Raw genomic sequence first — 18,921 nt, forward strand, 5'->3', positions numbered from 1 at the left:
TGAATGCCTTTTATTAATTAATTTATTTATTTTGTGGGGATCTCTCGGGTCAGAAAGGATGCGCTGATTAAGGATGGCAGTATCTCAGGTAAATGATATTATTGGTATTATAGATTGTCAGCCACAGAATTACGAGGTTTTGCTCCAGCTTTTTGGTATTTTGGACAATTGTGATGCACTTTTCTTCTGTGGCATTTTCATCGCAAATTATTTTTATTTTACTCGAAGGTTAGGTTAATTTGGTTATCTTCAGTAGTAAAATAAAAAATAATTTGCAGTGAAAATGCTATACAAGAAAAGTGTCTTAGAAATGTGTAAAATAACGAAGAAACAGATCAAAATCTCTTAATTCTGTGGCTGACAAACTATAATTTTACATTTTTTCATTTAAAGTTTGGGGATTTCTCAGATAAGAATGAATGCAGTGTTTTCTTAGAAGTACTGGCCTGTGTGGACAAACTGCAGCAGAGCTCCCACTGACAAATGATGAAAATTTTGTTACAGTGATTATCTTTCCTGACAGTGGGGTACTGCGGAAGTATCATGTATGTCATGAAAGATTGTATAATTCATAACAGCCAGATTTTCCAAAAATAACATTTATATTACTCAGGAGCATGAAGTTAGGTTTGTTGACCGATGATGGCATCCTACAGAGGGCAGTGAACCAATTCAGACCCTAAACTAACGTATCCGCATATCATGCAACTTAATTGGGTTAGTGTTATGCAGCGTGTTCTGAGTCCAACTTCTTGTCCTCAAAACACCGGCACGGACTTGGGTTCTTTTCAGGACTGGGTCAAGAGCATACAACAAAGGAACAGGGCTCAAACACAAGCTAACCAGTCTTATACGTATATTACCATACAAAAGATACACAGTGCTTAACACGATACGTTTAATGTTCAATCAATATTGGTACATAAAGATATGAACAGGCTAGGAGAGGTCGGGCAGGTGTAGGTGACAGCCAGGTGTGGGAGGGGGGCCGTCAGGATTGTGCTCTCGGGAGAGGCGCAGTCTCTTGCCGCGTGATGGGTCGTCCAGCATGGGCTGTGGGGCAATGTCGTGGGCGGCCCCCCTCTGGGGGGGTCCTGCGGCATGTGGTGGCCCTCGGGGCTGGGGCTGAACAGGGCAAGCAGGCACGCGGCTATGTGCCTGCCCTTAGAGGTAGTAGGAGTCTTGCTGGGGGGTCCGGGCTGGTCCTGGCCTTGGGTCCTCGGGATGTCCCTCGAAGGCTGGGGCTGCAGTCTCGCTGGTGCGGGGAGGCCGTCAGGGGCTGCCTGCAGCCACTTTCACTTGAGGAGTCCGACAGCGGCTGGTGATGTCGAGGGGCTGGCTGAAATAAGCGGACTCCCAGGCTCACGATGTTCTCCACCAGGGACTCTGTTGGGGAGCAGTCTTCGATCCTAGGGGTACGAGGGAAGTGCGATGGGCATCCTGCTCGGCCTCTGAAGGGGCGGGCAGAGCCAGGGGTGCTGTCCTTGACGGGAGCCTCCAGGGTAGTGGAGGAAGTAAGTCCGGTAGACGTTCCTTCTGCCTGGCAAGTCTGGTGGATGTTATCGTAACTCCACTCCAAGGCAGTGGACGAGGGAAGTCTGGTGGACGTTCCTTCTGCCTGGCAAGTCTGGTTGATGTAACCGTGGCTCCACTCCGGGGTAGTGGGTGAAGGAAGTCCAGTGGACGTTCCTTCTGCCTGGCAAGTCTGGTGGACGTTACCATGGCTCCACTCCAGGGTAGTGGGTGCAGGAAGTCCGGTGGACGTTCCTTCCGCCTGGCAAGTCCGGTGGACTTTACCGTGGCTCCACTCATCCCTGGGGGCAGCAGGTAGAGGAAATCCAGTAGATGTTCCGCCTGCGGCAAGTCTGGTGGACATTACTGTGGCCCTGGTGCAGGGGGAGGGATGCAGTCGAGGGAATCCGGTGGATGTCCCCTCTAAGGCAGGTCCGGTGGATGCTGCCGCAGCTCTGCTTCCTTCCCTGGGACTGCAGGTGAGGGAAGTATGGTGGACATTCCTACTGCGGTAAGTCCGGTAGACGTTCCTTCTGTGGTAAGTCCAGTGGACATTACCATGTCCCCGCTCCCGATGGCAGATGAGGGAAATCCGGTGGAAGTTCCCTCTGCAGCAAGTCCGGTGGATGTTGCTGCTGCACTGCTCCCTGTGGGGTCTGTAGGTGCGGGAATTCCGGTGGATGTTCCTTTGCCGGTAAGTCTGGTGGACGTTACTGAGGGCCTACTGGGGACTGTGAGTGCACAAGTCCCACCCTGATGCTGGCGAGTGCTGGTCTGGCTGGAGAGTAATGTACCAGCACTGCACACATCTTGTTGGGTCTGCTTGAGAGGAAGAGGGACGCATGGTGGCGGGGGACGTAGGACCATGTGGCCCGGGCCCTCTACACGTTCTGTGCGCCTCCCCGTGGTCTCTCCATGGGGTGGGTGTTGCGCCACCCCCTCTGTGGCCTCCCCTTGGGGTGGGTATTTCAGTTAGGTTAATGTTCGATTAGCATGTATTAGGCTAGTGTAGGTCAGGTTATGTTAATAGGGATAAACGATTAATTATGGATTGACTTTGAAGCGGAATCAGCCTGTAAGTACTGCATGGCGGGTGGCCATTTTCCATGGTTTGCTTGTAAAACTGGTGGTTGTTATAATGGATATCTTCAAAATTTTGTCTTTCCACAATTTTTAAAGAATAGTTTGCAGTTTCATACAACCATGGACTTGAAATTTCCTTTGTCAGTATACACATCTCACCTTCTACTGCAGTTTTTACTAAATACTCTACATGTCACAAATGCACTTTTTAGTACTGTACCAAATAGATAAGGAGCGGGGGTTGTTCAGCTTGTAGTTTCATCTGTTATCAAATTGACATCCACACTAGATTAAATTAGGTTAGGTTAGAAGATTAAATTAAATTAGGTCAGGTTAAGTTGTGCTCCCCCAACCCAGCCACCGCTCCTTATCTACTTAGTTCTAAAAAGTGCATTTGCAACAATTATTTAGTAAAAATGGCAGTTGAAGGTGAGATGTGTATACAGTACCGTCAAAAAGAAATTTCAAGATTCCATGTTTGTACGACAGTACTGTCGAAAGGAAATTTCAAGATTCCATGTTTGTATGAAACTGCAAAGTAACTTTTATTAACCCTTTAACCGCGGGTATTGTTTTGGTCTGACTGTCCTCTCCCGCGGGGGTTTCAGCCAAATGTAAACAAACCTTTAAACCTTAATAACTCTGCACAGAATAAAGCTAGAGAAAAAAATAAGGTACCATTAGAAAGTACTAACCTTCAGCATTCCATTGATGTAGGTTTCATGACTTTGTTGACTTTCACAGGATGGGGAGAGCCGTTAGAAGTGAGGGGTGTGAAATAACTATTTTACGCCCCACACACCAGTACCAAATGCCAACCACTCTCTCATAATAGTAATATAAACATATATGAACACTGTACATACGATAAACACCCACTCTGTGTTCACTGAGGTAGGTAAAAGGCACTTCCCTGTGGCTGCGACCGCTCTTCACTGCGGCTGCGCCTCACTTCACTTTGGCTGCACCCGCTCACTGACGTTTCATGCGATCTTTTCATTCTTTCTAACTTCTAATATTATTTTACATATAATATGGGCAATATACATTATATTTACAATGCAGTTATTACTATATTGCGTCACTGGCGCATCACAGAATTACATAAGTGCCGCAGATTCTCTTATTACAATATCACTTATTATACTGGCCAATATTTCCTTTTTTTTCTAGGCAAAATATCCCTTATTACTACATTATCCATTATACAATTATTGGCAAAGCACGTCACTGTCGCATCACTATATATCACTGTCACTTTCAGTATTTACTCAGAGAGTGGTACTCGGCAAAGCACGGAGTTACACATAGAGCGACTTGGCATTCCAGGCACTGGTGTGTGCTCATTTTTCTCGTCCTAGGCCTCTGTGTGGTGGTAGAACATACTCTGCAGTGGCCCTGTGACAACCTGCCGCCTGCTGTAAGAGGCAATTTCACAAGCTGGTGCCGGCTCATGTAATTGCGGCACTCAAGACGGTCAGGTTGTGTGTCAGAGTGTCGCCTTGGGATCAATGCAGTCACCTGACCAAATCGTGCAAGTAGCTGCTGCACGACAGTCTTGGAAAACTGTCTCAGTGATGGTTGCCTTATGCCCCCGACTTGTGTCTTGTAGAGAATGAAGGCATTGAGCATGCACATATCGAGCATGTGCAGGCAAGCCTTCCTGTACCATCGGGTGTTTCTCCTGAGACAGTCGATTTCGCCAATCATCATATCAGACTTATCAACAAGTCTCATATTTACATTATAATCAATGACGGCATCAGGCTTCATGATTGGCTCTCCCGTCCTGTAGCTGACCTTCCCAGTTCTCTTCAATTCTCCCTTGTGGATGGTGCTGATCATATTCACGACCTTCTTGTCATGCCACCTGATCGCAAGAAGCTTGTCTGACTTCTTCAGGTGAACATCTCCCCTGGATGATGATGATGCTTCGGGGAAACTAGGCCATTCTTTCCTATAGCTCCGTACAGTGCCAATGCCGTGTTCAGCAAGGTATTTGGAGAGTTTCGGTGCTGTGTAGTAATTGTCTGTGTACAGCACATGATTACCACCAAAATACCACTCCATCAGCACTTTTACAATGGAGCCAGAGAAGCCAAGGGGGTCTTTCCTGTTCACATCCATTGTGCTAGCTGAGTAGATGACAAAATCCAGGATATACCCCGTCTCACAGTCACACAGCACAAAGAACTTTATCCCAAAGCGGTGGCGTTTGCTGGGGATGTACTGCATGAATTTGAGACGTCCTCTGAACAATACCAGGGATTCGTCTATGACGACTTTCTGCATAGGCCGGAAAAATCGCATAAATCGATCCCTAATCCTGTTGAGAAAATCCCTCACTTTCCACAAAGGGTCAGTTTGGGACGGGTTTGCATTGTCAGCGAAGTGCAAGTATCCAAGCAGCTGTCGGAACCGATCCCGTGACATATACTTCCCGAATATTGGGATAGTAGTTATGTCATCCACGAGCCAGTACTCCTCCAACTCATGTCTCTTTATATGGGGCATCAAAAACATTAGTGCAAAGAACACATACAGCTCTCTGATCCCGACAGGCAACCACGATACTTGCTTTGGTGAGCCAATAGGTCCCAGCCCTTCTGCTGCACACTGAGCTGCATACCTATTGGTCTCATCGCTGACATGCTGCACGATTTCATCATCCATGAAGGCCAGGAAGTAATCAACAAAGTCATCTCCTGCGTTGCATGGGAAGGCAGGCTGTATTCCAGCATTTGTCATATCAAACGGTGGATTGTGTGGCTGAAAATCTGCACCGTCAGACCAAACAAATGCATCCACTTGCCCTGTGCGTGGTTCAGTGGCAGGGGCAGGTTGCATTCCACTCGTTTCCCCGTGAGAAGGAGCTGAGGTGGAGGCAATGGGTGAGGCAGGAGGCAAGCGGGAGGTGGGTGAGGCAGGAGGCAACGGGGAGGGGGGTGAGTGCGGGGGCGGTGAGTGGGGGGGTGGCGCGGGTGAGGGAGCTGAGCGGGGGGCAGGCGGGGGGGTTTCTGACCTGGTGCGTGGTGAAACTTGACCCTTTCTACCCCGCTTATCACCTCGCTTATCGCCCAGCTTTGCCCTCCAACTGCCACACATCCCCTTTGTTCTAGGCCTGCCTGCACGGCCTGCCTTCCCTCGCTTTGCAGGCTTTGGTAATTCGTACTCCTCAGATGATGTAGACTGAGGATAGGGCACAACAGATGATGATGATGATGATGTGAGGGCAATAGGGCTAGGGGAACGAGAAATTGATGGGAAATGCGTACTAGGGCCTGGTGTGGGAGACGTGAGCCTGCGCTTCACTCCCTTCCCACGTGCAATACCAGATTTGCCCATAGGAGCCTTTCCTTTCCCAGAGTAAGTTGGGGGTGGTGGGGGGTAAACAACACAATCACTTTCATCACTGTCACTATCAATGGAAAATGGTTCACCACCAATCACTGCCAAATCATCACTGCTTGCTGTGAGTGTGTCACTTTCACTGCCACAATCAAGAGTAGTACTTACAGTTTTGTCCAGCTCTGTTCTAATTTCAGGAGTGCTCAACCCCTTCTGCCTCACTGTCGGCAGTTCCTTTACCAGTGTAGAGGTAGAGGGAACACTAGCACTATACATTGTAGAGGAGGAAGCGAGCGACGATGAGTCGGGACGGAGCGCCATTATCACGCACAGAGCTGGACAGATACTGACTGACGCGGGTCAGGGCAGGGGTGGGGGGGGGCCCCCTCGGGGTTGGAGGAGGGAGGTGTGAGATGGCTGGTGTGAAAGAACTCGACAGCTACTCTTGCGTGAGACTATTTGCGTGCCGGGAAAACGCGCGGTGTTCAAAATATTCACGATCATTCCAGAATGACACCCGCGGTTTGGTCCAGTTTTGTCACTGTCATTCTGGAATGACACCTGCGGTTAAAGGGTTAATGCAATCACAAAGATAATTATGGTATAGTTAAAGAAAAAGTATTACAGTATTGTAAATTTTATATGTGAGACCTCTCTTGCAGTTTCATCACCTTTACTTAGCACTTAAATGCCGTTTTAATCCTATTATTAAAATTCAGCAGCGAGAGAGAAACTGCAATAATTTAGTTTGTGTAAAGGCAAGGTATAGATGATAAGACATTCCAGATATAACCTGACTGGAAGCCCTGTACCATTTTTTTTTTTTTTTTTTTTCAAACTTTTAGAGAGCAGCTTCCATAACAAATTATGAAAATTTTATGACAGGCATTATTTTTGACAATTGTATAATTCATTTATGACCTGCAGTGTCTGCAGAAAGAGCATTTATGCTAATAAAATGCAGTAAGGTTTGTTGATGTCAGTAGTGGCGTATTACAGAGGGCAGTGGATTGATTTGGACATAGTAATTCATTTGTCACCAAATTGTTCTGGTTAGGTTGGGTTAAATTAGGTTAGGTTAGTTTGATAGGGGTGAATGATTAGTGATGAACTAACTTTGGAGCTGAATCAACCAAAAAGTGTTGATGTACGGTAGTAGTTGGCCGCTTGCCATCTATCTATCTATCTGTTGCCAGATGCCATAATCCCATAAGGGGTGGCCATTTGACTTTGAGTTAGTTGTTTTACGGGGAGGGGCACTAGCCCTCCACCAACCCACTTGTTGACACGTAGGGAGCATGTATGGTTTGGTTATATGTGAAATACGGCATAGTGTCCCTTGGAATGCCCAATCACCTCCATCAGGGATTCACCATAGTGCCCCCGGAAACTCCCAGACACCCCTTCAAGGACCCCATGGAGGAGCAGCAGTAGCATACCGAGACTTGGCGCGACAATGGCACAAGTCAGCCCGGGCCGTACGCCCCTATGACTCGGAGCTCTCTCGCCGTCGCCATAGCAGGAATCCTGCGCTACCTTCCGGGCGAGGTTCCACCGACCAATCTTGGGGTGGAGCTGTCTGTCCAGCTTCTACCAGCGCCCCTAAGGAGTTGGCCTGTAGCCACTTCCGCCTTCTTCAGGAGTCGGCCAGTAGCCTCTCCGAAGGTGTCTTCCCTTTTGGGACAGCTGGTAGCCGCCCGCCCCTCACTAAGGAATCAGCCAGTAGCCGACCTGAGGGTAATAAGGAGACGGCCTGTAGTCGCTCCCACCTTTGTCAGAAGGTGTCCTTCCAGAGACGGCCTGTAGTTGCTCCACACCCCCTCCTGAAGGAGTTGGCCTGTAGCTGCTCCACACCCCTCCTGCAGGAGTCGGCCTGTAGCCACTCCCTCCTTTGTCAGATGGCCGGTAGCCGCTCTGAAGGCGTTGCCCCTGAGTCGGCCTGTAGCCGCTCCTCGTACCAGCTGAAGGAGTCAGCCTGCGGCCGCTCCCGCCTTCGTCAGACGGCCAGTAGCCGCTCCAAAGGTGTTGCCCTCGAGTCGGCCTGTAGCTGCTTCACATCCCTCCTGCAGGAGTCGGGCTGTAGCCATTCCCGCCTTCATCAGACGGCTGGTAGCCGCTCCGAAGGTGTCCCGGGCCTCGGCGCCTTATGGTCGCGCCCCTGGGAAGCCACGGCCAGAAGCAGCAGAGACCAGCCCTGCTGTCCCAGCTTGAGACGAGTGTCCTGACCCCCGATGCAGAGGACGTAGGAGAGTACTGGAGAGGCCCTATAGCCTCCCCCGGCCTCTGCTCCCTATGACTGGCCCTGGAGAAGACCCACCTGACGGACCCTGACGCAGACCGTTGCCATAGCCCCTCCCTGAAGGCGCCACCTAGCTCTGGGGGCTGCAGCCCTCAGGAGCTCCAGGCCCTCCTCAGAACACCCAGGCGGGACCTCCCTATGCCCTGACAGCAGAGGTCCTCTACCTTCGGCCGAGACCTGAACGAGAGGTTCAGGGAATTATTCGGCCCTAGCCCTGAGGGCCAGACTCCTGTTCCTAGCCCGGAAAGCATGGGCCCCTTTGCCACCTGGAGCCCCGGACGAGAGAAGATGCCCCTGCGTTTGGTCTCGTGTCCTCTTGGCACGGCCTCCCCTGGCGGTGCCCCTGCCTCAGCAGAACTGTAGCTGGCGTGTCGCCCCGCCGCCCAGTGATTTATGAGACTGTGATTGCGCCCTTAAGTGTAGTGTAACAGTGACAAGGTGATAAAGTGCATTCATAGTACGAGACCAAGTGTTTACGTGAAATTGGAATAATGGTATAATATACGACAGGGCGGAACAGTGAATAACCCATTCAGAATCCAAGTGATAGTGAATAGGACCCATGTGCAACACCCCTCATATTGTAATAAGAGAAATACCCCAGCCGTGGAGTTTGTATTAATAATTTACCGAAAGTCCCTTGCTCTCAGAAAATAATAAATTGAACACGCAATCAATAACCTCTGCCTCATACTTCCTTAATTACAATTAGACCCCAGTGCCTTTCACCCTCCCCTAGTGAGCCTCATCCCTAACTCCTCCACATGCACAGAGACCTTGGACTGTACTAATTCTGCACACTCCGCCTCGAGTGTCCTTTCAAGTGCATACCACCTTAGTATCCTGCGAAATACTGATTATCTAGTTATAAGTGTTTGTAATTGACCAAATATTGTGTTGTAATATCTGCCGTTGTCCCTTGTCTGACTGAGTAATACACGTCTAAAGGTTATTGCCTGGAGTTTTTGTGTCCTGCCTCTCTCTCATTTGTACTAAACTCCGGTCTCGAAAGAGGACCCCACTACACGTTAGGTGTTCTAGGAAGGAGAAGTCGAGCTTTAAACACCTAGCATTACAATATGGTTACCTCCCAGCGTTGCCATGTTTTGCATAAAACTGGTAAGGTGTAGCTGATAGCTTAAAAATTATACATTTCCACAATTTTTATAAGTTATCACAATGTTAATAATGTCATAGCTTAAAAATTACACATTTCCACAATTTTTATAAGTTATCACTGTTAATAATGTCATAGCTTAAAAATTACACATTTCCACAATTTTTGTAAGTTATCACAATGTTGTTAATGTCATAGCTTAAAAATTACAGATTTCCACAATTTTTATGAGTTATCACAATGTTAATAATGTCATAGTTTATCAAGAAGAAATATAGTTGTAAATTCAGTGCATGGGAACCCCCCCTGCAGTTTCAGCTTTTTAAAAATTAAAGGTTCGGTTAGATTTGACGTTTGTAATAACTAGAAAGACGTTGTGTAACTATTATTACATGTATTACCATTTTAATGGTAAAGATTGAGGACAGGTATGTGGCAAATTCTAGCTGTTTTCTTACAAACCTATGTTCTGAAGTTAAGTAATTTTTGTTCTAGATGCATCACAGGTAATGGGAGTGTTCACAAACGCCCAAAAGTTGCCAATCTTCACCCGATGGCTTAATCTGAAAAATAAAAATGCGGTCAACTAAACTACTGTTTTGTAAGTTCTTCCTCTATCACTTTGTTCATAAGTATAATTTTATGATCATGTTTGCTCAGTAGAATGAGGAAAAGCTCAGTATGATAAAGTTGAAGGGAATCACTAAACTAAACCTAATATACCTGGTACTGTCTAAACCTCGGCAGATATTACTTGTAGCATAAAAGCAATTATTCACATTCACAGTCATGTCTTTTAATAAATTTTAAATAAAATTTTCAGACATATATGTCTATATATAATAATAAAAATATGAAGTCGTTTGGGTGCAAAATATAGGAATCAGGTGAAAATTATTAGCACATGCCTGCGTCAAGTTTTGTTTTTCTTTCTGGAAACATTGGTACTTGTGATATTGGTCGGCGGCTTCGTCTTCACATGATTTCAGCTTCTTAAAGTATACTTTTTCATATACCTAATAGTTGGTGCATTCCCATCAGCATTTGTCAGATGAAACAATCTTTTTGATAGCTAAGTGATAAGGTTTCAAATTAAACATGCAACGAGGCTTCCAATATGTGATGAATGCTAATGGACCATTTGTTGTTTTATGCATTCTAGTAATTGTTCTACAGTATTATACTTAGTACACTCAACCCTCGGCTATCACTCCCAATTGGTCCTGCTATGGCTGCGCTATAGCCGAAACCATGATAGCCAAATTGAAGAACTTATGGAAATAATTCTAATTGGTGCCATGACCTCAAAATTTACCCCTAAGATACCCATTTTGTACCACATATTAACATACAAACAATAGTCCAAAAATGAGCATGTTTTATGATGTGATCATGATTCTTATAAATACCCCTCACACTTGATTCACTGATGTTATATTTCATCCCCACACTTCGCTTGGTCTCTCCATTGTCTATAAGTTTCACATTTCCAGTTTATCTGCATATCTTAGGTTCTTCCTTTTCTTTATTTCCCTGCCAGGTGCCGCAGCATTATGTTGGGTGATGGTAGTGGGACAGGGATGGGGTACGTTGGCCATGGTCATATCATAAAAAAGGTTATTGTTCTCGCTGTCACTGTTAAGGGTCTGAGGGTGCACACTTGAATGGTTTGGTGGGCAGGAGACTCGGTCAGGTGGCCAATCAGCGCTTGGCTGGCGCTGACGTCACACGACCAATCACGGAGTGAAGCTTTTGTTGGCTGGGCGGAGCACCGGAGCCCGGCCATCTTGAAAATTTCGAGCATTTCTGGTGCGCGATAGCGGGCACTTAGTGCATGATGAAGGTATTTGGGTAGTTTTTTATATAGGCGTGATAGCGAGATACGCTATAGCGGAACCCGTGATAGCCGAGGGTTGAGTGTAAATCATATATAGAAAACTGGTGTAATGACCAGTGACTACAGTATTTAAGAATTTATATACTGCTCATTACTAAGTATCATGGAAAGGATTTTACAAAAAACAGTACCGGTATATGACAGTGCGAGCTGGGAGTAATTGACTGAGTTCCTAATTAAATTATTTGGTGATCACTGGCAACTCCTGAATTTGTGAAAGCTCTCATTAACATTTGGTTTCCAACAATTAAAAATAAAAATGAAAACAAAATATACTTTACCTGCTTTTCGGTATTAACTCGTCTGCTGCGGCGAGGGGTTGTGCAGACGTCCCCTGTGGTGCAGGAAAATGGCAATTTTGGTCACTCTTACAGATTTCCGTAAAGTGCACATCAGTGGCTAGGAAATTGCATTGTCAGCTGCCCACAGATTTTTTTTCTTTTTTGAGTAGTTTTGGAGTAATAGTTGTCAGAAATTGCATTTCTGCCAGGAACATACAAACTGTGCTTTGAGAGAGGGAGAGAGAGAGTTTAATGTGTATTGGTCAGAAGAGACAGGCTGTCGCCAGGCTCCCCGCTTGCCAGGTGGGTTGCCATCTCTCTCCGCACGCTGCAGTACAAGCTTAGGACGCTACTTTTACACTCATTATTTACCACCCTACTTCTGTTCTGTTATCTCCTGTTGACCTTTCATTAGATTTTGTTTTCCTAAACAATTCTGACCCACAACTGCCTTTCTTGGGATGATAATGTTGTGGGAAATGCGTTATGAATTGCATACTTTTGGGTCATTGTTGCTGGTGCAATATAGCAACTGGGCTCAAGATTGGGGATGGGAATAAGAACTACCAGTTACCCTAATACCCCATAAATTTTGTGTCATGCTGATCCTTCAAGAATCTTTGTGGTGCATTATTGAAAATCTTGCTCACAAAGGGTATGTTGCAGTCCACGGGTTAAAGAAAGCCACCTGAATGCCCGTGACAGCATATTCGCTGTCAGTCGCACTGACTGGACGTGTCATTGCCATTAAATAAACTCAGACATAAACAATTTAAAAACCGTAAGTAGCAGTGGAATCCTAATTAGAGAGGCAGTAAAACCTAACTGGGGGCTTTGTACCCCAGAACCCAAAGTAACTCTAACCGACTTCACAGTGTGCAGATTAAAATGTGCATTTAAGAAAAAAATTGCATCAGCACAGTATCATGTGTTTACGGCTTTCGGGAATGGCACATTAGGTACTAATCACACAACCATGTGATGCCAAAAGTAGGTGAGATCAGAAAGCATATCTTTTTGTACATCAGACAGGAGAAATCCTTATAGTACCATATTCACATAAATTCGTAAAAAAAAAAAAATGCTTGGTGATTAAAATAAAACACGTAATATTTCATAAAATCTACATATACAATATAGTGCAGAATAATGTAACCCCCTATTTACAAACATTTTAAAAACAAAATTGATATTTTTAAAAAGCCTACTACATAGGCAGATCAAGAAAAAATAACAAACATCCTGTCAACAGATCTTTCCAATAGGAAATCTGGAAATACCACATGACTGTCCTCATAGTTTAGAGTTTTATTTGTTGGCTTACGATTAATATATGGTAAACCCATGCTTTAACAGACCCGTTTGTACCAGACTTCAGTTATAACTGACCCCTTGACCCTGCTGGACAACTTTTGTTATTTACCAAACAAAAGTCCAGTATTGTGAGTGCATCTGGTGACTTATACTGAATCTAGGTGTGCTATTTCCTCATTTGATCAATATCTAAATTGAAATAAGGGCCAACATTAGTTCAGTATTGATTATTGAACTTATATATATATATATATATATATATATATATATATATATTTATATATTATATATATAAATATATATATATTATATATATATATATATATATATATATATATTTATATATATAAATATATATATATATTTATATATATATATATATAAATATATATATATATTATATATATATATATATATATATTATATATATATATATATATATATATATATATATATTTATATATATATATTATATATATAAATATATTATATATAATATATATAAATATATATATTATATATATATATATATATATATATATATATATATTATATATATATATATATATATATATATATATTATATATATATATATATTATATATATATATATATATATATATATATATATATATATATATTATATATATATATATATATATATATATATATATATATATATATAAAGGAAAACTGGGCAAACCCCTAAAATATGTACTGATTTATAGATGTCATAACTTTTCCTATGTGGGGTACACCCGGGGAAAGTTCCGCCTTATACGCCTGCCTATCAGTTCGGACCTTTATGCTTGAGACAACGACTAGTGAAGCAGTAGCCAGACACTCAAATGTCTGGTACCACTGTGTGAGAGGGGAGAGGTAAAGGGAGGAAGAAAGTATGAAGGAGCTGATAGTTCCTACCCCTCCCTCTTCCATCCCCATCCTTCTCACACAATTACCAGATATATGAATGTTGGCTGCTGCTTCGCTTAACACTTGTTTCACATTTACTATTTCGAAGTGGTGAACGAGTGTATAATGCAGAACTTTACCCGGCTGTACCTACTGGACGATTTTTTATACTGATACAGTGGCCTTGCATCTGACATGCGTTTCCTTTGTACCGATTGCATTTAATATGAGAAACAATGAAAGTATTCAGTTGAAAAAAAAGTTTATTATGTTACAGAACATTTATGTTAGTACGATTTGCTTCCACAAATGTTTGTAAAATCCGAGGAGCTGGGGGGGGGGGGCATTTATTCTGGGAATTCCAGGGGAGGTGCCACAGGTAGTGAGAGCATGCCTTGGCTGGGAGAGGTGTCACAGTCATTGAGAACATGCACTGGTTGGGAGAGGTGCTGTGGCCAGTTAATATAGTAACACTTTCTCTCATGGTAAGTTTCAATAAGTTTCGCATTCCACAACCCATCAACTTTCTCCCCTCCCCCTGCTGCCTGCCGCGCGCTCCAAAAAGCTTATTCTCGGCTTATTTTCACCACCCAAACATATTGATTTTGCCACAAAACCCACATATTCCTATTCGTTGATGTTTGTTCTACATGATAAGAAAAAAAAAAAAACATATGTTAGGGCGGTGTGAATAAACATTCAGGAACATTTATCTCGCTTCCCAACAAAATAGCTTGAATGTTTACTAATTATTTCCACAAGTTATACCATCTTTTGGAAGAGAATTTTACTAGCTTTCAATTCGTTGATTGGCTTTTTGATACGAGTTATGGTTTTCGAGTAATAAGCGAAAAAATAAAACCTGTTTCCGACAGACAACAGAGTTTTTATTTGGGGAGCTCTATGAAAAACTTTTCTTGGCAGTTATGTTTTTTTTTTCATTGTCTTATGCAGAATTTCATAGGCTTTCATTTGAGATCAGAACAGTTCTTTGCCTCATAGTTTTCAAGAAAAATACAAAAAACTATGGTATACCCATGCCATGTCGTGACTGTAGGGCGGTTTCCTGCCTCCCTCTAAGCTCCTGCACTTATTTCACCAATTCCTTGTACACTAGATATGCACACTATGTTCACATGATTCACTGTCACAATTTTTATAGTTGAATACTCACATTTGGTGCAAGGTAGAGGCAGTGTACTTGATTAGAAACAGTAACACAATCTTCATTGGACCAATGGCTGATAACGATCAGGAACACTTCACAAACACTTAATTTCTTATTGCAGACACCAAATCTAATCACAATAGTGTCCTAAAACTATACATATGCACCATTGGTATAGTGAAATATGTTGCATGGCCAGGATGGGGTAATAGAGGAGATTTAAAGGGACAAGACTGCACACTACCTTCCCCACTCACAGCTCATTTAGTACTGAAAAACCTGTCTGCTCTCACATGGATATCGGGACCCACGGTTGCCAACGCATTACTTTTGACGAGACCCAGGCAAGCTATGACGCCTCCAAAAATGACGCAGATTGACCAAAAAAATTTTGGCCTTTTTTTTTTTTGTGCTTTTATGATGCTAAACGCGTCACTGTGCATTTACGAGGAAAGACCCTAATGACGCCAAATGCGTCACCATGTACGAAAGGGTTAATATGCCCAATGTCACCAAGCATCAGTCGCCCTGTTCTTGCCAGTGTGCCGATGCCGTAATAGCATGTTGGACAGTACCATTGTGTTTATTAATGTGCCACTCATCATTGCTTACAACATTCTAAGGAGTGTTGTGCCTTGTCAGATCTAAGTACTGTAATTTCCTTATAACATTTACTATTTGTTCAGTTTGGAACTAGTTCAGTATTGTAATGTTTGATCAAATTACCTAACTGGATGCAAGGTAACTGTATATACTGACTCTAAATCCAGTATAGCAGATCTGTATTGGACATCTTGTGTAGCGAATTATTGGATATACTTTCCACCTTTCCTCCCAGTTAGTTTGTTATAATGAGGTCTTGGTGTATCAAGACCTAACCTAGAATTGAAACCCAGGGCAGGATTCAGCACTCTGGAGAAGGGGAGGAGGCATGACTGGTTGAGGGGAACTTCAGAGTGCTGAGTCATCCCCAAGTCAGTCTTACACCAGCATTGTGCTGGTTACCATGCTTGTAGTAGTTGTGGATTATTTTTAATCCTTTGTTGAATTGTGAGGTATATTGATAGCATATACCACAGGAATGTAAAGGCTTGCACAGTAGCATGACTAGTGCACTAAAAAAAAAAAAAAAAAAAAAAAATGAATAGCAGCGTTTATTAGTACTGCTCTATATAACCTTGCCACGATTTCATTTGTGTTTTGCCAAGTTGATTTGTGTAATATGGTACCTAGCATTTGTTAGAGATCTCAACAAAGGTTGCCACCTGTAGGTTTATAAAAAATGTATATAATCTTAAAATTTAAAGATTCAAAATGCATGCATATCATTTTAATATCAAGAGTGCGTTACTTAATGTACAAGAGGATGTAATATACGTGGAATGCAGAACGTATGTTGTACCAAGTCTCCAGTGCAATTTTGAATTTGATGGTCATATCATGTATACTTTTCATTCTATCAGTTTATTGAAGGGAGAGTAAATAAACTGCACAGCAGGCAAGACCCTATTTGAATCTCTGAATGAGAAAGTAATGTCAGGATCTTAAATCTTTCAGTCTGATGATATACTGTTCGTATAGTTTTATTCTTGCTACGACCAGTTATTTTTTACTCTGTTTAGAACTCCCATATATTGAAGAGGGTTAATGAGGGCTGTATCATCATCCAGTTCAGTCTTCCCAGAGATGAACAAAGTCATTTGGGGTAAAGGACAAGATGAGATATACACCATTAGAGTGAAGGAAGTACTGTAGTGTAATCAAACTCATTAAGCTGCTCACGCTCTGGGCCCACGAGTGTCAAACATGCAGCTCGACAATGTCTTACGTGTGGCCCGCAGCCTATTTGCTGCCCCAAGCAGTCATACTTTAAGTACCTAAGACTAAGTGTTGAGAGTATCCATCAGCTGAATAAAGTAGCCTTTTATTTCTTAGAATATAATACAGTACTTAGTGCAGCAACACAATTAGAGTTAAGCAATCCTTGCCCCTCAGTACATCATGCTTCCTGTAATTAATTCACAGAATTCTTTTATGAACACTGTTGCTAATACAGTAATCCCTTGGTAATCCTGTATAACTGGTACTGAGCATGGTGCGTGATAATGAAAATCCACAATAACGAAAGCACAGATCCCATGGGATTTATCCTAATTGGTACCAGGCATCCCAAGTGCAAGCCCAGATTTTCCCATTTAGACCCACCAAATACATACTTGTACATACTGTTAAAGTGTCAGAAATATACAGTATGTAGGAATGGATAGATTAATAGAAAGTGATAAAAAGGGCATAGTAAGGAAGACGCACATATTAAGACCTGAGATTGGCTTAAGGTATGGGGTTCTGAGACTAGGGAGTGGAGAATTAATGGTCTCCACCACCTGGGATTAACTCCTTGAGTAGGGCCTCATCTATGAATGCCCCAGAGCCATTAGAAACCACAGATTTTGCACCATCATTGTCTACAGAAATAAGTTCATTTCCAATAACATTTTTGAGCTGAAAAATGCATGATAACATCTGGAGTGCAGATTTTCCTCCTTCATTGATAATGAAAACCACCATATTCAAGTGTATGATAACCAAGGGATCACTGTACATACTAAACCCATATGTGAAGAGGTAAATCACTTAGCTTACCTCACATGATGGTAATGCCAAGGGACCCCCTCTTTCTTCCACTCAGATTTGTGAGTTGTGAATGATCTGTCACTGGTCACAAAGTATAACTTATACAGCTGACAGTAATGCTCATTACAACCCCAGCTCCCATTGTTAATCATACAATAACAGGAATTGGATCACATTCACTGGGCTTCTCAGTGGCAGGGTATAGTGGCACTAAGGACTCCATGATCACATCACTGCACACAAGAAGAACCAAAATGCTTGGGCAGCAAATTCAGCTAAACAAATCTATGCTGCAACAAAAAATGAGAGTTACTGGGAAAAATCACTCTCAGACTCATCATAAATTTGTACCCATTTTAATGACCGAACTGAAACTTAATAAATTAATCATTGGTTTGGCCGAGATTCAATCTCAGGCCTCCTCGCTTCATGCGTGCGCACGTTGCCACTGAGCCAAAGAGAGGATCCCCACTTTGTCTCTAAGCAATGCAGGCTTTATTTTTAAATTTTTTTAATACACCTCATTACACCATATATTGTCTCAAGGGTTATTTGGATGTGAACCCAGTGTACTGCAAGGAGAAACTGCCCTTCAGCAGTTCACCATCTTCCTTTCAGGTGATAAGGCATGGAGTTGTAGGATGTTTATATAATGCCAACAGAGGCTTACAGATGCAATATGCATTTGCCACCATATGAAGGCATCCATCATAGCACTGGACTGAAATAGTTTAATGATGTAATATATATAATTAAAAAATATATATATATATATATATATATTTTAAACTGACAGTCAGCCATAAAACAACCAGCCATCCGGAAAGCCAAAATAACTGGACAGCCAAACAACAGAACATCATAAGGACTGCCAGCTGCATCCACCATCTTGTAAGTGTATGAATGTCATTGTTTTGTTCCAGGTGTGCATGCAGGCCAATCAGGTTATGAATTTGGTGGACTGCAGACTGATGTCACCCTTTGCCCACTCCTCCATCCCCCTTTTTATGGAGAAGGAAGTTGAGGGAAGTTTTATATTGGTGCTGCCATTTTCTTACAGTCCAATCCTTTTTTTTTGTTTTGTTTTGTTTTATAGGAAGTTGAGACATGTACACATATGCGGTATGTTAATTGTTGCCAGTTCATGAAGGCATCCTTCTTCAGTACCTTTTTTTTTTTTTTACAACAAAAAGTAATAGATTTATACAAACCAGGGATCAAGTTTGCATTTTGTTGTAGATTTTTTTTTTTAATAGGTGGGAACGAGATGAAGACCATTTATTAATTTTTTTATGGAGGAGTACATGACAACAATTGACACTGCATATTTATCTTGAAAGTTACTTGATTATCAGA

Source organism: Coenobita brevimanus, chromosome 111 (assembly GCF_032717465.1).
Source record: "Coenobita brevimanus isolate Jiangsu-jjx chromosome 111, ASM3271746v2, whole genome shotgun sequence".
Taxonomy (NCBI): Eukaryota; Metazoa; Arthropoda; class Malacostraca; order Decapoda; family Coenobitidae; genus Coenobita; species Coenobita brevimanus.